Here is a 19,983-nt window from a genome sequence, read left to right as displayed (position 1 = left end):
TTTCGAGTTCACAGGGATATATCGAATCGACATATGATTGAAAGTTATTGTTAATAGATAATACGTCGTTGATATATCTAAATGTAGAATTGAAGGCCACAGCAAGATATTTTTTTCTTCTCGTAGAAGTTTTTTAATACATCTGCTGGAATTGATCACTGTTCGTTATCTTCACCTTCACAAGAACATTAAAGCTGATCAGTTAACAAAGGAGCACAATTCGTGCCCATGGGAATTCCAACAGACTGTTGGAAGACCTGATCACCAAAGACCACGAAGACATTGTCAATGAGGAACTCTAGTATTTTTTTTAAATTTCAACTTCACAGTACTTGTGCGTGGAATCAGAGTGGTGTTTAACAAAGTAATTTTTTGGATGACTGATCACTAGATATGAATACATTTATTTCCGTTTTCCATTTTTGTTGACGAAGCAACTGTCTATGATATCTAAAAGTGTAGTATTTAATTTATCGTGAGGAATGGTCGTGTAAAGTGTTGAAAAGTCATACGTTTTGATGTTGTTGATTTGAGAAAAAGTTTGCGATTTCAAATTTACTAAGAGTTCTTTTTGTTAGACTCCACATTTGATTTAAAACCACTTCTGGCATATGTAGTTGTACAGTCATCTTCAGAAGTCAAGGGTTATTGATTCGTTACCTCGCGCTAACCCTTGACATCAGTTGCTACATGTATGTAAGTCTTTGATGAAATCGAGATAATCTACATGAATTCGTAATCTGAGATCAAGTAGATGTATATCCGTCATTTTTCGTTATTTGCATTTGCTCATTTTCACCATTTCGTTTAAAAAGGGTGCGGCCCTTCATTTGAATTGTAAATCCCCTTCAACCTAGGATGCTATATAGGTAGTTTTGATTGCAAGTGACCCAGAGGTGCTGGATAACAAAGTTTGCGAACGGACGAACAAACTAACCAAGGGTGGGGTCGTGTACTTCGAAAACTAAAATTTATTTCTTGAATGAAGACCTTTTATACGGGAAATCTACACATGTGTATGTAGGTCTATCGAACCCTTCTGTGGAGGTTAAAATGCCATTTTATAAAATCAACTCTAAATGTGATCCACAAAGATGTTGAAAAGAAAAGTAACCGATAAATTATCAAATATTTTTTTCTCACATTTTATGCGAAATTAAAGCAATGTGTGTTACATATAAAATGTTTAATAGGTAGACATGGGAAGGATTCATATTACAGACAAGGTTGATTGATTGTATGGTATTTAACGCCCCTCTCGAGAATAGTTCACTCATATGGAGACGTCACTATTGCCGGGTACGGGCTGTAAATTGTAGTGCTATGTTCGGCACTTATGGCCATTGAGCAGTGAGGGGTCTTTATCGTGTCACACCTGCTGTGACACGGGACCTCGTTTTTTTCCGGTCTCATCCGAAGCAAGGGGTACTGAGGACCTATTCTACCTGGATCCCCACGGGATCACAAACAACATGCAATTCAAACAGATATATGAATTGCTTTAAATTATTGATATAAATTCAAATGAATAAATGTCTAAATGATCATATATAAATCAGCAAGAAAAATATATTTCAAGAGAAACAAAATTTTCAGAATTAGACTATATCTCTTAAATGAAATAAGCGATTAAATAAGAAATTATGTCACATCGACTTAGGCATATTGGCAGGAAATATTCAAATTTTTCTCTCCATCCGGAAGAGGACATCCTTTCCCGAGCTACCCCATGTATCTCCCTGGTATCACCCCCCCACACACACACACACACACACACACACACATTCTCATTCTCTCTCTCTTTCTATCATGTATACCTATAAAAGTTTATCTAATACTCTCTTTCGAATTATGAAAAGGTGGTTTTTGAGAGAGACTATTAGTAAGGACAGGTCCTCACACCACGTGCTCACACTAAGCTGATGTTTTGTATCCACATCTTTCACAAAAACTGAGCGCCACCAGATAACTGAAAAAGTGTTGGGTGTGGTAGAAAACAGCAAAACAATCGTCTGTAGATCATATTTATGAGGACGTAATTGTAAGGATTTTTTTGTCCTCATATTGCAATTCTGTCCTCACAACTTCTGTCCATTGGGTGAAATTTGTCCTCACTTTACACGTTTTACTCTCTCTTTATATTGCCATATACCATCGTCGGACGATGCATGTGCATATAAATACGCTTTACCCGTAAAACAGCAAAACTGACTTAACGAAAACTGATTATCCCTGTCAGTATCAATCACATATTGGTGGTTTCATAAATTATTTTTCAGGATTTTAATTCTATACATGTATTTGTACAAATATTTTAAGAAAACATGTATAACACAAATATTAAAGTAGGAAAAGGATTAAAGACTTGCATTAGCAAACTCTATAGAATGAGAGAGAGAGAGAGAGAGAGAGAGAGAGAGAGAGAGAGAACTATTTATTATTGACTGAAAAAACGGTCACAGGTACAAATACATGTATAGAATTAGATTCCTGAAAAATAATTTATGAAACCACCAATATGTGATTGATACTGACGGGACACGCTTTACCCGTGAAACAGCAAAAGTAACTTCACGAAAACTGATTATCCCCGTCTTTTTTCTATTGTGCAATTCTGGTCTTAGTACCGCCAATGCGATAACAAAGTGGGAGGAGCTCGTATTATCACATATGCGATAACAAGACCCTGTTGATAATAACCAGATACAATTCCTGAATATCAAAAGAAAATCACTGCAAATATATGACAAGAATTGTTTGAAACATGTCAGAATGTAGTATTGGACGGAGGCATGGTCTGTTCCCCACGGTTCAGGTATTATTCCAAATTGAAAAAAAGTCTAATTCAAACATAAAAGCAGTTTCTAATTTAATTTTTGGATTATATTTTGGGTGTTTGGAACAGCAGCCAACCAAGTCTCAGATTTTTATGTTCATAACAATCTGATTAAACCAGTTCCTAGATCCGCTCCTTTATTCTTATAACGACAACATAGAAATAAAGGAGCGGACCGAGGAGCTGCTTTTAATGCGATTGAGTTTGTAACATTTAGAGTCGGAATTTCGATTATGATATACCGGATTTACCTCTGCAGAGGCTGAACATGTGTAAAGTGGTTTTGCACCTTAGATGATACTTTTTTTTCTCCAAAAGGGAGATTTGCAATATGTGTGGGTGGGTGCGTGCGAGTGTGTGTGCGTGCATGTGTGGATGGGGGTTACGTGCGTGGTATTCGAAAATGTATTTGCTTAGTCAAAGTCAGCTGATTATCCTCACTTTGTGTCACGGAGAGCAAGAAATTACCACACTGACAAAAACCTCTAAGTTATGACTGACCTCCACCATACCTATGATTAATGTTAACTTCGGGTTAGATCAGAAACCCTTATTAAAAACAGATTATCTTTTACAAATCCTTCACCTTATAAAATCGATCATGGAATAAATGGCGATTAATCATGTGCTGCTTTTCTAAGTGAGACAGATGGACGGACGTTTAGTTACTGTACTTCAGAACGAGGTCAACGACTTCTACAAACTTTACCCCGTTATTTTTTTTCTCTCTCGGTAGTTTGTTTAAATTTTGCTTACACCTTTGTTCAGTTGGTCTACACATGCAGTTGATGACCAATGCCTAGGTGGACGTTGATAAGCGAAAGATAATTGATTTTTTATTATAGATTTTAGATCGGGCGGCCTGTGGTCAGAATTAAAGGTTTAGTACTATGTATGATACACTGTACGTGGAACATGATACTATAAATAGCTGTAAAACACTCACATAATGGTCGATAGTGTAGCAGGACCCCTATTGGGCAGTCTGCACTATAAATTTATACCATCATCATACTGGTTCGTTGGTTGTATTTGCTTAACAGAGACGTCACAAAGACCGGTGAAGGGCTTCAAAATTTAGGCCAAAGTTCGGCGTTTACGGCCATTGGACAGGGAGGGATCTTTATCACGCTACATCTGCTGTGACACGGGGCCTCGGTTGTTACGGTCTCATGTGAACGACCGCCCCATTTAGTCGCCTCTAAGATATAATGGACGTTTAATTTATCATTAAAGTGTAGATCTGATATTTAACTTTTAGAGTCTGTATTTTGTAAACTGTATATATTGTTGGTCATCGTCAATTTAAAAGCCACAATTGCACTTATTACTGATATGGACTGCTGGTGGGGCTCTTTTTCATTTCCATTATCAGACAGTTCTTTGACGTCATGCTTTGATCTACAAAGTCTAATATATTTCATATTGTATTGAATGTGTCCAATAAAGTACCTATTACTCTACAATAAGTCGGAACTTATTGGACAGTCACGTTTGAACAACAAGAGGTAAATAAGGAACTCAAAAGGTTGTAGTTTTCATTGTAACCCAGAACACGTACGAACAAAATGAAAAATGACATTAGTAAAGCAATTTACGGGTTTCACGACAATGCATTTATGAAAGAATTGAATTTCAATTAATATCCATCTGAATATGCTGCGAATTGAATTGCACATTAATGGCCTCACCTCTATCTATATGAATTTTAACAGATACTACAAGACAAGAAAATTTTGCATGGTATGGTGTGAGGTTAGCATGGTATGGATGAGTTACTTATATTTACCTTGACTTTAATTTCTGTCATTACAATTTATAAAGATATCAAACATGAAACTTTGAAATTGTTGATATAAACCGACAATAACGACAAACCAATTTTCCGTCCATGTCCAATTTGATTTGCTTTTGAATGAAATGTTTTGTTCACTTACAATTTCATTATACTAATGACACTGTAAAAGTTCTATCAATCTATTCTATCTCGAACTTGAAACAGGGTCAACTGGCCATGGGTCAAATGATTAAACAGATTAAGGTAATTTCAAGAATACTGGAATTCGTTAGTTTCTATTTATAATATAGGCGAGTCTTATTGAGGGAAATACAATGTATAGTTGTAGCGTGAAGCGGCCAAAGCAAACATACAATATCGACCAAGAGGTCTACAGGTCATTTTTCTCATTCTGTGTGTGTGTGTGTTCTATGTTGGTGTTCATGCTCATCGAACCCCCGGTTACGGTTCTTTGATGTGTGTGATTAGGCTTTCACCCTTCCTATTCACCAGTCATGTGTAATCATCCTACAATAATAAATAAAAAAAATTTAAAAAGTCATCAGACAGAATGAATATATATTCATTGACAAACAAACCATTCCATTGAGATTTATGCGGTTTTATTTATTTCATTATTTGTGAAATTGATTGTTATTCGTTATCTTCAGATTGATCGCTGTTCGTTATCTTCAGATTGATCGCTGTTCGTTATCTTCAGATTGATCCTCACTTTTCATCTACAGCTGAGGATTGTCTCTTACAGTCCATGGTTCAGTTACCTTCAACATTCAAGCATCTAAAACCGTTTAGTGAAGGCAGTTTCACATTATTTTGTAACACATAGAGTCTTTATAAGACATGCGCAGGTTGTCTTTCTAAAATAAGCATTTATTGTACTCCAACTTTCTTATTGCAGGCTTGTATACTTTAATACGAGGTTACAATATTCTAAGTTTTACCGAGTGGAATTAAATCCTAGTCATTCTACATGTATTACGATGGTCGCATCCAAATAATAGTACAATAAATGTGTATCTTAGAAAAGAAAACCTGCACATGTCTTATAATAACGACTCTATGTGCTATAATATGAAATCTCTCTGATAGTGATTCTTGATATTCGTACCTAAATGACTCTTGTCAGTCATACATTAAGTTGTAAATCATTATGGAATTTGAAACATATCACTAATCTATACCATATTGCTGTTACCAAACAGTTTTATCGTTATCAGACAAACATGGATAATTAAACATTTCTCTATCTGTATGACCTTGACTATGTACTTGTTTGGAGAAGGCTTATGTAGGCAATGCCTGTTGTCGAATTCATTTATGTTTTTACATAATAAAATATTGTTTGAATTATAAAATAATATGAAACTGTCATCACTATGCAGTTAATGCATGAATTTAAAAGGCAACTGAACCGTGCTATGCAGTTAATGCATGGATTTAAAAGGCAACTGAACCGTGAAATGTAAGAGATAATTTGCAGCTGTTGATAAAAGGTGAAGATAACGAACAGCGATCAATGATTCAAATAAAACCGCATAAATCTCCGGAAACGGGTCGTCACTGTCAGTTAATATCTACATTTTCTAAGTTTTTGTCTTTGATATATTTATAAATTGTAATGGCAGAAATTAAAGTTAAGGTAAATATAAGAAATAAATTTCAATCTTAAAAATACTGAGGGAATAAACTGCGTCACAGTCCAGAGCACTATGTATTCTTAAAGTTAGCGCTTCATAAAAGGCCTTGTAGTTCATATATTGTATCATCATGTATTTTCAAAAGTGAAAGGTGAAGATAACGAACAGTGAGTGATCAATCTCATAACTCCTATTAGCAATACAAAATAGAGAGTTGGGCAAACACGGACCCCTAGACACACCAGAGGTGGGATCAGGTGCATAGGAGGAGTACACATCCCCTGGTATCATTATAAACTTATCATACATAATCCATCTTCATACCCTAAGTGGGTGATTCTCTCTTCGTTTGCTGTTTTTGTTGTGTGTGTTTTTAGCTCACTTGAGCTGAAAGCTTGCCTGTTCTCCAGAAACACTGGACCAATTTGAACAAAATGTGGCAAAAAAGCATCCTTAGATGAAGGGATTTAAAATTTATTCAAATGAAGGGACATAGTGCACATTCAAGTTTCTTAAAATCATGCCCCCCACCACCCGTGGGGGGAATGGGGCCACAATAGGGGATCAAAGTTTGTTAAAATCACAGGCCCTAGGGATAGGGTGGGTCACAATAGGGGATCAAAGTCTTACATACAAATAGATATAGAAAATCTTTAAAAATCTTCTTCTCAAGAACCACTGGGCCAGAGAAGTTTACAGTTGCATGAAAGCTTCCTGACATAGTGCGCATTCAAGTTTGATAACATCACAGACTCGTGGGATAGGGTGAGTCCATAATTCGGGATCAAAGTTTTACATACAAATATATAGAGAAAATCTTTAACAATCTTCTCAAGAACCACTGGGCCAGAAAAGTTTACATTTGCATATGGCTTATAGGAGTTACGAGATTGATCACTGTTCGTTATCTTCACCTTTCATAGTGCAGATTCAAGTTTGTAAAAAAAAAAAATATGGCCCCGTTGGTAGGTTGGAGCCACATTAAAGTTGTACATGCGAATATATAGGGAAAATATTTAAATATGGGCCAAGGTGACTCAGATGAACGATATCGCCCATGGGCCTCCTGTTTTGTGTGTGTTTCTATGTTCCCCAAAGTTTGGGGAACATATTGTTTTTACTCTGTTTCTTATTATTATTAAGGTCTTCCGTCTCAACGGAAGACCTTATAGTGATTCTTATGTTTCTTTTCCTTTATTATTATTAGGGTCTTCCGTCTTCAGTGGAAGAACCTTCTATTATTCTATTGTTTCTTTTTCACTTTTTAAGGTCTTCCGTTTCAACGGAAGACCTTCTTGTTATTCTGTTGTTTCTTTTCCTCTTTTATTAGGGCTTTCCACCTTTCTGTGGAAAGTCCTATTGTTATTGTTCTGTTTATCATTATTGTCTTTCCACCTTTCTGTGGAAAAACCTTTTGATATTGTTCTGTTTATTATTATTATTATCATTTGTCTTCTTTTCTTTCCGCCGCGAGAAGCTCTTGACGTTTTAAGACTTATCGAAAAACAATGTAGACCGTCATATTTGACATCTCGAAACATGCTCAGATCTCACTCACCCTGCGTATTTGATCTTTGACCCCTAACGAACTTATGGGACTTTACGCAAAAAACCCTTGTTATCGGTTCACCTCGAAAACCGTAAATGATAAAAGCATGATACTTTCACTAAATTCTTTAGTCGATCAAGCTGAAACGTTGTAGTGTTTACTTTTAAGTTTTCGGTGATCCCTAAAGGGAGTTAATGGCCCTGAAAGTTTACGATTTTTACGGAAAAATTCAAAACTCCTAAAATATAAGTCGTAGAAAGACGGAACCAAAGAAAATATGAAACCTGATGAAAATCAGGTAAAGGTCAAGGTGATCTGGAAACTTTGTAAAATAAGCAATTTTCATACAGTCTAAAGCATAGAAAGTACAGATAAAGTGTTGTATGCACAAGTAGTCACAAACCAACTTATTCCAACGCATTGCATTACGACTCTGAACTTTGACCTTTCTTCAATTTACAGCGACTTGCGTAAAAACCATTATCACATCAGTATGGAAACCGTAAATGGTACGAACACGCAATGTTCACTAAACTTATTGCCTGATCAACTGTAAAAGATGACTTCCTGTTTTTGATGGTTTCTCGACCCGTAACGGGAATTAATGCCCTTGAAAGTTTTCGATTTCGCATAGAATTTTACAACTCCTAAAGTATTTGTTGTAGGAAGACAGGGCCAACTGAAGTGACATCCTTGACCTTTCACCTTGAAAATTAGGTCAAAGGTCAAGGTCATCTAGAAACTTTGAAAATAAGCAATTACAATACCGTCTAAAGCATATAAAGTACAAATAAGGTATAATATGCACAAGTAGTCAAGAACCAACTTAAGTCAACGCATTGCATTACGACTCTGAACTTTGACCTTTCTTCGATTTACAGCGACTTGCGTAAAAACCATTGTTATCACTACAGTATGAAAACCGTAATTGGTACGAACACGAAATGTTCACTAAACTTATTGCCTGATCAATTGTAAAAGGTGACTTCCTGTTTTTGATGATTCGTCAACCCCTAACGGGAATTAATGCCCTTGAAAGTTTTCGATTTCGTGTAGAAATTTACAACTCCTATAATAGTTGTCGTAGGAAGACAGGACCAACTGAAGTGACATCCCTGACCTTTGACCTTGAAAATTAGGTCAAATTCATCTAGAAACTTTGAAAATAAGCAATTTTCATACCATCTGAAGCATATAAGTACAAAATGTAGCACTTCTTGAGAAAGGGATACATTTCACCCTGCGTCATGGAACTTTGACCCCTTACGGAGTTATCGGACCTTTTAGCAGAAATCATTGTTATCGCTACTCCTTTTTACCCGTAAAGGATAGGAGGATGAAACCTATGCTGAAGCATAGAGGTCAATTAGTAGAAACGAAGAATTTCAAATGAAGGGATTCGGTGTCCCCTAAAGGGAGTTGGTGCCTCTTTAAGTTTTGCGATTTGCATCTAAAAAATTGACGACTTCTAAAGTATTCGTCGTACAGAGACGAAACCCACTGGAACGGGTTGGGTGACCTTGAAAAGGTAGGTCAAGGTCAAATGTCAAGGTCGCCCAGAATGGTCAGAAAATGGCACTTTTTATACGCTCTTTCCCGCTTCAGATAGCATCAAAATATCATATGGGTCAGCATGGAATTCTGGACTGGTGTCGGCATCATGAATGTCAACTCTGAACTTTGACCACTCTGCGAATGGCGGCGACCTAACGTCGAAAACACTGTTATCGCTACTCCTACTAGACTGAAAGTCATGGAGAGGCGAGACCTTCGCCGGCGATTTCACGATAAAACACTCTCGCACAGAGAAGTTGACCGAGGGAAACCGAGAACCCCGAAGCACAGTTCTCGCCCCCGAAAGTCTCCGACGTCGTTATCCGAGCCCACCACTATTTCACGGATGTAGATAGGGACGAGGGACCACTTACACAGAGCCCCCTGACCTCTCTGACCTTCAAAATGAGGTCAAAGGTCAAGGTCACACTTTCTCTCTCATGTTTTTTTAAGGTCTGACCTTGAAAGTGGGTCAATGTCAAAGGTCAAGGTCGCACATCTAGGGGTCAGTCTCCACGAGTAAGGCAAACCCACACATCACACCTGTCATCCCCAAGGAAGAAATTCCCCACCCTTCAAGTGATCTGTCTATGATCAGCTGTTTATACACTACTTTGACCGGTCCCATGCCCAACAACAGGATTCTATCTAATCTGACTTACACCTACACATCTGACCTACACCAATTTCTTCCATTTCTTGACTGTCTTGTAAATCAAACATTAATTGCATTTGCATTCAAGAAAAGATATCAATGTCTGCCAGTGCATCAAAATAAAGACTAAGTTCAGTTGTTGTCGTTTTTTTTATGATACTGATGATGCAACTTTACTCGACAGTTGAACTCATTGACATTCCATCCCGACTGTCATTGTAAACAAATAAACACTTACCTTCAGGATCAGATGGGATGCAGTACTCCTATTCTCCGTTCAGATCCTACACTCAGAAACTTTCTAATTCACCGGCCGTTATTTTGGTTGTTTGTTTTCAAATCCTAAATCCGTATGCATGCCTCCTTGGGTGAAATGACTGAAAGACATTGTCTCCGTGAATTAGAACATATAGGATGAGCAACTACAAACTGTATATTATATTCCACAATCCACAACACACACAGTAAAATCCAGTGCACAGACTCCTACCATCTTCTCAACATCAACATGAGGCTTAGACTCCCAGCATGCATGAGCAATCTCTGAAAATGTCACATCCAGTTTCTTTGCACCTCCAAATATCTTATCTAACAGGTCTAAAGTCAACCCAAACACCTGCACAAGTCATATTACACTTTTACCTGATATGTGCATATGTGCTGGCTATCCAACACCCACACCCCCTTTCCCCCTAAAATTTGACGGGTACTTAATCCGAAACCAAGACCTCAATCTCTCCATTGAACACTTCAACACTCAAAAGGTGGCAAATTTGAATTTCTTTCTAGCCAAATGAAATTTTTTTTTGCGGGGGTGGGGTGGTGGCGTTTGGCATTTGAACACTATTGAAAAACCGCTAGAAGGTGGAAAGCCCTCTAATTGTTCGCGAACAATTAGGATCACTAGTTATTATTATTCTGTTTCTTACTGATTTTGTGCACGCGATTTCTCGAAAATAGATTTTTATGAAACTATCAGGAACAATGTAACATAAATTGATCCAAATTCGTTTTTTTTTTTTTTCGAAAATCACTTCCGGTGGAGAGTTACGGCCGACTTTCTTGTATCAAAGTGAAATTTTGTCCGGGCGATTTTTCATAAACATTTACACGTAATGTATACAACATATATGTAAACTATCATTTAAATGTTTTAATAATATGTATATTAATGTGTTACTTTGTAAGGTGATATAGTATAAGGAGGTAGAAATATTGCCAAATCGGCGTAAAACATCTTCACAAGTCAAGGGTTTATTGATTCGTTACCTCGCACTAACCCTTGACATCATTGACTATCAAAAACTTTGGGTCGTTCTGATTTTTTCCACAAAAGAGAATGCGGTTCTATTTATAACAATGCGAAGAGATTCAAATAAAAACACGTGTATTGATACCTACAGTTATGGCTATTTCAATCGTTTAAGCAATATTGTCTTAAGCAAAAAGGTTTCCAAACTTGATCTACTATCAATAAACGTAATTAGTAGTGTAAATATTACAACTGCGCGTGTTTTTCAATACAGCAGTATGATATCGCGTTATTTGTATCCATGTACACCATAACAAGATCCCGTGATTTCATAGAATGTTTCATTTATAGTGGATTGCGTAATGGTCTAATGAGCCCAACTTTTATATTGCGACTGATGACAGGGATTAGTGCGAGGTATCGAATCAATAACCCTTGACTTGTGAAGATGGGCGTAAAACCGCAAAACCGCAATCAATCAATTTAAGGAGGTATGTAGTACATCGTCATAATGGCTGACTTCCTTTCCAAACTTGAACGACAAATGTAAATATCAGCAATATTTGTCTATTCCTTTAAGACTGAGTAGGTTAGTGTCAACTGTCGGTCTGTAGATCGCAGGTTCGAGCCCAGCTCTTCCAGATTACGTTTTAGTAAAATGCATTTTTGACTAAGTAAAGCAGATTTGAAAGTTTTCAATTTCAAAATATTGTACATACATGTATACTCCACTTTTCACCCATGTATCAATTTTCTCTGGTGTAGTATTGTTCCTTAAGGCAATATAAAATCTTAACTTGTTTTAAAAATAATACAATGCAATTTACGTGTATACATGTACGTAAACGTATATTGTCTTCTGCAACAAATGAACGGTGAAGATAACGAACAGTGATCAATCTCATAACTCCTATAAATCTGAATTTTAAGGGATCACCGAGTTTTTAAAACACAACGTAAGGTAGATTTTGTGAAATTGATTAATAAAGGTTTTAAAAATGACTTTTAAATGTAATGATGCTCCTTAAGATATGGATGCTATGTTGACAAGCATGATTTCCATCTTTTCATTGAGCTATTTAGTTTTCTCAAGAAAACAAGTCAAAATGCATTGGTTGTAAATAAGAACTACATTCATGTACAACAATTTAGGATGTCCTATTTCAAAGCAACCCGGCAAGCAATATATAAAGGACAACATGTTTCATTAAGATATATTTTTCATAATTTTGAAGAACAAATGAATTCATTTGACTTGCCTTATTCAGAATTAATGGCATTCAGTTTGGTGTACGATTGCAGATAGATCATGATGCCTCGATATAGAATTCCATCGGCTTCTTATTAATAAAGATTTTTCGAAAGAAAGGAAGAGAAAGATATCATTTTTCCTTTGACCATTTGATATAGATCTTATCAAGCAATATAAAACTGTATTAACTCCCTGGTGTTTTAACCAACGTAAAAGTCTTCTGAATTTCATAGCTACTAAATGGAATATTTCTAGCTTTGAGGCTTTTATGTCTTATTCGAGAATTTGAGGCTTCATCGGCTGTAGGTGAAGTGCTACAATTATGACGTATGCATGAAGTAATGACGGTACATAATTGTGCCAATCCCTACCACGACAAGGTTTCTCCATTTTTAAAGTCGTATCCGTCAGATATGGCTTTCAATTCTTATTCCGGCCGCTTCAGCCGCTTGGTGAAGGTCCACTTACTACCACTATTACATGTTTTAGGTTTGAGGCGGCGCTGGGATCGAAAATCAAACCAGAGACTTCCGGTTGCGAAGCAAGGGGCCCCTAACAACTAGGCCACCACAAACAGGTCAGTAACTGTTGTTAATAACCTGTATCATACAATCTCTATAACAGGTGCTACATGTAATCGGGTTCTTGCCTCTGAATATACAAATACTGTGAAGATATGCAGGGTGCAAAGTTTGGTCGCTGACGAATCGGTTACATTAAGAAAAGCGCCATGCTGGTGTAACAGGTCGGTGCAACGTCAACATTATGCAGAACAACATAAAAACCAAAGGCAAACATGGACTCCTTGACATAATCTCAAAAGTCTTCATCCAAAACGATGTATACAAGGACATGTATATAACAATTTTATCAAATACCGGTAATCACCCTTGGGTCATACAACCAAGCACTTTGCGCAAAGTACCAGGTACCGATTGCAATGGTTGAACGGTTAAAACATTCGCTTTGTGATCAGTATATCGTGGACTCGAGCCGTTACCGAATCAAACGTCAGATGTGAAAATAGGTTGTGACTTCCTTCACTAAACGCTCAACATTTAGACGTGATAGTCGTGGGAATTTTACGAGGAGACCTAAAAAGAATATGGTATAGTGTTGCGGCAGGCGTTGATACGTTAAAGAAAAATTCTCTAAGGGACGTAAATCAATTGAAAAAACAAGAAGACTTCTACAAAACATAATGATTGACTATTCAGGGTTTTGCCAATATTCCAGGCATTTTACGGCGGTTAACTAAATGAAATATGATCGGTTTTGAAGACTTTTCCTGACGGCTCCCAATGAGCCCAGTCTTAAACAATACCCAGAATTACATATCATGTATTGTATTTGTAAATTAGATCATTAAAGAATTCGAAAACTGCTTACTTTAAACTTGACTGTCGAACTCCCTTTAACATCAACTTATTTGTCAGTGGCCTGCCTCGATTTAAAAGGTATAGAATTTCAGAAACACCAGCTTGTGACAACTTGCACGTTGGTTTTCTCCGTTTACTATCATTTGACAGAAACCAGGACAAGTCTAAATATTAGAATGACAAACGACACCTCCAAAATGAAGGTACATGTACTCAGATGTACATATATGAGTGTGCAGTTTCTTCATTCGTTTCATGTCTTGAAAATGGAAATCTAATTCAACTGACTAAGTCACACACAGGTACTGTGTACTCTTAGTCACCAATCTTCATCAGAACTCCGGATTAGCGCTCTGCAGTAACCGTAGTCTTAAGATTCCCGCAAGGCTATCCAGTTAATCTTTTAATAATTCAATAAAATGGGAAGTTCCAAGTTACACCCAGGTAAAGAACTGTTTTACATCATCACTCTCGCAAATTACTTTCAGAAAAACTGCCGTTCGGACATTTTTATTAAAATTTCAAAGTGATGAAGAACGTTTGTATATCACAAAACTACCCTATTTGTGGTAGAAACGGACTCCAGCACATAAGCATTAGATCGTAGGATACTAAGCTCATATTTATGAAAGATAAGAAATGAATATATATTTCTTTAAAGCCCATATTCATTGTACATATGCTAAATTCACTTTTAATTACACATTTGAAAATTGATATGTTTCAAGCAATACAGACGATCTATGCTTTCCTGAACATTTTGTTTTCTGTAGAATACTCGCTACAATCATTAAAAGGTACATGTTAATGCCCTATATAACAAACTACAGTTAATTCTAATCAGTATTTTCTTTTGCTTAAGATTCCTTGCAAAAGTCAGGGTAATTGGTAAATATGTTGGAAATATTCGTTCCAGGTTTTACCTTTATAATGGAGAGAGTTTAATATCATCTTAGGCACAAACGTTGTTAAGACCAAGATCGAGGACATGGATTGACATTTGTCCACAAAATGAATTGTAATAAAGAACAGACAGGCAAAATTGAAGTCATTCAGTTTGAAAAATATTCATGTTGTACCAAAACACATATATTGTAGCTGCAATGATGCAGACCTTCCTAAGTTTTAACAATTTAACAATTTAATCTAGAAGATGGGTACAATTCTGAAAAGGTATAATCTTGCAAAATCAATGTAACTCACTTACTTTAGGGGAAACAAAAGAAATCAAAAGGTATTCCAGTTAGATAATCGAAAATATGGTGAAAATTTGTATTCATGTTCAGCACATCAACTTTTATATTCACCAAAAACAGCGAAAATATCGCAACATGTTTTTCCACCTGTATATATATTCAGCCATAGAAATTTGTTCCTGCTTTGCCTTGAGTAGATCTTGAAATATTCACTGAACTTACAAATCAATAATCATAAAAGATCGAGTAATGATTGGTTTTAAATTATACGAGATGTAAGGAAGTTAGCTCCTGAGCTTTTGAGCACACCTGAGCAGTATGTTACAACTAAGTAATTACTGGTTCAATACTGATCCCATTGGTGCAAACATATCACACATCCATTACTGAACCCTATTCAGTTGAAAACAAATCTGTGTCAATTCAAATTTTGAAAGGGTATTTCAGGGACTATATTTTGTGGCGGAAGGATTGATTAATCAAAAAGTTCTAAATCTGCGTGATATTACAATTTCTGTTTCATATAATGTATCTTCTATTTTTATACTCCAATACGTGTATTTCAGTTTTAGAATTTATGATACAAGTAGTTGAGACTTGGAACTAGATGAGATGTTACAATTTATGAAAAAGTTTGATATATCAGGTCTTCCAACAGTCTGTTGGAATTCCCATGGGCACGAATTGTGCTCCTTTGTTAGCTGACCTGTTTTTATATTCATATGAAGCAGAATTTATTCAAAAACTTCTACGTGAGAAGAAAAAATCTCTCGCTGTGACCTTCAATTCGACTTTTAGATATATCGATGACGTTTTGTCTATTAACAATGATAGCTTTCATTCATATGTCGATTTGATATATCCCTGTGAGCTCGAAATAAAGGACACCACAGAGTCGTCCACTTCTGCTTCATACTTCGATATTTTATTGAAATTAGACATTAACGGCAAACTGACAACTCAACTGTATGACAAACGGGATGATTTCAGCTTCTCCATCGTCAACTTCCCACATTTATGTAGCAATATTCCATTATCACCTGCATATGGTGTTTATATATCTCAACTGATTCGATATGCAAGAGCTTGTTCTGGGTATAGTCAGTTTTTAAATCGAGGTAAGCTACTGACAAACAAGTTGATGGTACAGGGATTTCAACAGTCTCGATTGAAGTCAGCATTTCGCAAATTCTATGGTCGTTATAACGATCTAGTTCGTCAATACAACCTCGCATTGGGTCAAATGCTGTCTGACGTGTTTCATACCGATTGTTAAGCCGTTCTTGGCACACTGATTTTGACTGCGGATAACTCCGTTTACCTGATCAGGATATGGGGCTCACGGCGGGTGTGACCGGTCAACAGGGGATGCTTACTCCTCCTAGGCACCTGATCCCACCTCTGGTGTGTCCAGGGGTCCGTGTTTGCCCACCTATCTATTTTGTATTGCTTGTAGGAGTTATGAGATTGATCACTGTTCGTTATCCCCACCTTGCATATTTTTCCTAATATATTTACATTTGCAACTGTTTTCTCCTACATAACACTATTACGAGCAATACGTATTTATTTCTGGATAAATCTACTACGGGGTCAACAGAGGTCACGGCTGTGCGTATGAACATTTGTTAAAAGTAGGTAAAAGGTACTACTTTTACTAAGGCAATACACATCTAGCAATCGCTCTCACTTACTACAGAAATCTTTCAATAGATGAAATCAACACCACAAAATGTATTTACGGTTTTATTTGTATTCCAAGCAGTGGACTTTCATCAATAATTGATAAAAGCATAACTGTAAACAATGTCTTTAGTTACTAGCCTACTAGTACTAGGCCTAATGTATGTCTAAAATTTCGTCTGTTACAACTTCACCCTGGTCATCGGTGATGCGGAATTGTACCTACTGCTAGACGATGACATTAGGCTTTAGCAAAAAGGTCATTCACAGGATGTATGGCCGATAAGTCGTCAAAGTGCATTAAGACCTACACACCACACTGCTTCCGTGCCACAGCAGCAAGTTTATGTCGGGACGTCGAAGCGAGGCGTCGTTAAAAACCTATTACAAAAAATTATCGAGTCAAAAGAAGCGTTCAGTGAGCTCATGTTTATCAACAATGATAAATATCCAAATCCAAACCGTCCCTTACCTTCGTGCAGTTCCACATTCTCTGCGATGTTCAGTTCTTTCCGGAGATTCATCTGAGCTGCGTCCTCTGTCCTGTCTATAAATAATTTGCCTACACCTGACGACTGCCGCCCTGTTCTTCATGTTCCTCCATCTCAGTCTTCTGTTAACTCCGTAATATCCACAGAATATCTTTCAAAGTCGGTCTTCAACGTCTTCACTTTTCAAAAGTCAAAGCGCATCACAACTCTAAGTGTAACACTGCGCATCCCCGTTTAAATCATAATTCCCCCACCCCCTAAAATTAGACATATGGAAGAGTTTTCCATTATATACTCCCGAGTTAATGTATAAGTATATGTTGATATACTTGCTTTCTAGCGTCTTAATAATTAAAACAGTTCTTCATTTTATAGAACTTTGTTTTGTGTTGTCGTCATTTTGAACATCTATGACGCTTCGTTGTGGACGTCAACAATTTGAAATGTATGGAAACGTGTTGTTAACACAATTTAGCAATGTTACCGACCAAAAATGTAAATATAAGTAATAAGGTATCATTTTAAAATATTTATCAGGATATAAATACGGGTTGGTACATGATCAAATTTTCCATAAAGCCCTTCGGGCTTTATGGAATTTGATCACGTGACCAACCCGTATTTATATCCCGATAAATATTTTTAAATGATGCCTTATTTCTTAAAGAACACCGATTCTTAAAAATTGTTAAATCAATTTACTCGAAATTTTGTATAAAAATTCAATATGTTCGTCAATAATTTAAAATTTTGGTCTTCAACCCCCATTGGTTTTTTATATCCATTTTGAATTTTTAGACAAGACCTTCAAAATGTGAGATGTTAGAAATTGACATTACTCCTAATATGTCCTTTTAAACTCTCAATTTTTATATCAATTTTTTATCTGATATCAAGTGCAGAAAGGTTAATATTTTTATTTCCATTACTTGTATTAATCTTTTTTTTTAATCTGTAGTGTTAAAAGACATGATTATATATCTATTTTATATAGAGATTGATTTCTGTTGCTTATATAATTGTGTTGACATCATCAGACAAATATTATATATATATTTTATATTTAGTATTTATTAATGAATTAATTGATACGTTAGAGCAATCTTCAGCATGTACTAGAATACTCAATGTTGCAAGCAATTGTCCCTCACTGGCAGATGATATCTCCTGCATAGGTTTATCGCCCAACTCTCTACAAAGTATGTTAAATATTGCATATGAATACTCGAGAAAATGGCGGTTTAAGTTCAATGCGTACAAATCTTGTACTCTTCGTTTCCGAGCAAAGGTCAATAAAGTTGATCAAGACCAAATTTGGACTTTAGGTGACGATCCGGTTCCCTGTGTGGACTCTTGTAATCATCTAGGTATTATTGTCAACAAAAATTATTCTTTATCAGACTGGATAAATAGTGCCTGCAGAAAAGGAAGGAATTCCTTTTATGCTCTTACAGATATTGGATCCCCCTACCTTCACCCGTTAACCTTAGTTCATCTTTATAAATCCGTCGTCTTACCTTCCGTATTGTACGGCTGTTTGAAAATGTGTCCTAAAGATGCTTCATACCAAATTTGAAAAGAATTGGAATGGTAGCTATCAAGAAATTGAAATTGTTCTATTGTTCACACATTTAATAATTGACTATGTTGGCCCCACACCCTGATACCACAACCTTTACCCCTGGGATCATCAAGTTTACAATATTGGTAAAGGACTACCTGTGCTTTCTAAATATCCATTTGCTTTCAATTTAGTGTCAATAGCACTAAAGAAGATGTCATTTTAGTGTTTTACATATCAAGACCATATCCTAAGTTTATGGAATAAATTGATTAAGAATGGAATGAATGGAAAATATTTTAACCATATTAGCAATATGTATTTAAGAATGAAGATCTTAGTAAAACAAAATGGTATGGCATTTTTTTGATTGGCATCTTGAAATGAGACAGAGAAAAGACATACATGTATTAGGCATTACAATTTTCTTTCCACGTTGAAGATCGAAAGCGCAGTTCAAGACGAGTTCCTGATGTTAATATATACTAAAACTGTTGATTTTATTTATGCTGATGACACTGTTATAATGGAAGAATTTACAAACGCTCTGCACGAATTTTATATATACTGTGATCAATAAAATCTTAATTAATGTTAATGTGGATAAAACTAAAATTTTGATTTTTCCAAAGGTTCAATGATAAAGAGGAAATTTTATTACTATCATGATAACATTGAATTTTAAAAAGAAAAGAAAAGAAAAAAAAAACTAACTAACAAACAAATCACATTAATCAAAGTTAGTTTTTTTTTTATATTTTGTAAAGTAAAAAACACATGGATGTGAACAGGCGCAAAAATCTATGTATGGGATGATAAGGGAAATTATACAACTTGATTAACTGTATTGACGATGATAAGGGAAATTATACAACTTGGTTTACCTGTATAGTGTCAACTTGACTTGTTTGACAAAGTTGTAACACCTGTTTTACTTTAAAATTTTCAAAAACAAATTCGGAAGGCGCATGCGTGCGAGTCGAGTACGTGAATTTGTTCGCAGAGAATATGTTACATATATCACAGAATTTAGCACAGGGATTTACAGAGAAGGAAGTTCATTTGGATTGGTGTGTAGCGTCCCAAAAACGGCAACAAATGTAAGTCTACTAGGGCATGTACACAAAACGGGGAAAAAGG

The 19,983-nt window shown here is 36.1% G+C and overlaps 1 long non-coding RNA gene across 1 annotated transcript; it reads right to left on the bottom strand.

The window, feature by feature from the left end:
- Positions 1 to 16,840: 16,840 nt before the first annotated feature.
- On the bottom strand, positions 16,841 to 17,847 carry LOC130051052 (uncharacterized). Its single transcript, XR_008799460.1, has 2 exons — positions 17,264 to 17,847; positions 16,841 to 17,172 (listed from the first exon to the last, which is right to left on the bottom strand). It is a non-coding gene; the product is annotated as an uncharacterized LOC130051052 (long non-coding RNA).
- Between the last annotated feature and the right edge of the window lie 2,136 nt (positions 17,848 to 19,983).

The sequence above is a fragment of the Ostrea edulis genome, chromosome 10 (assembly GCF_947568905.1).
Source record: "Ostrea edulis chromosome 10, xbOstEdul1.1, whole genome shotgun sequence".
In the NCBI taxonomy this organism is placed as follows: domain Eukaryota; kingdom Metazoa; phylum Mollusca; class Bivalvia; order Ostreida; family Ostreidae; genus Ostrea; species Ostrea edulis.
Note: the sequence above shows the minus strand (reverse complement) of the source record. Positions and strands in the feature narration are given on the sequence as shown.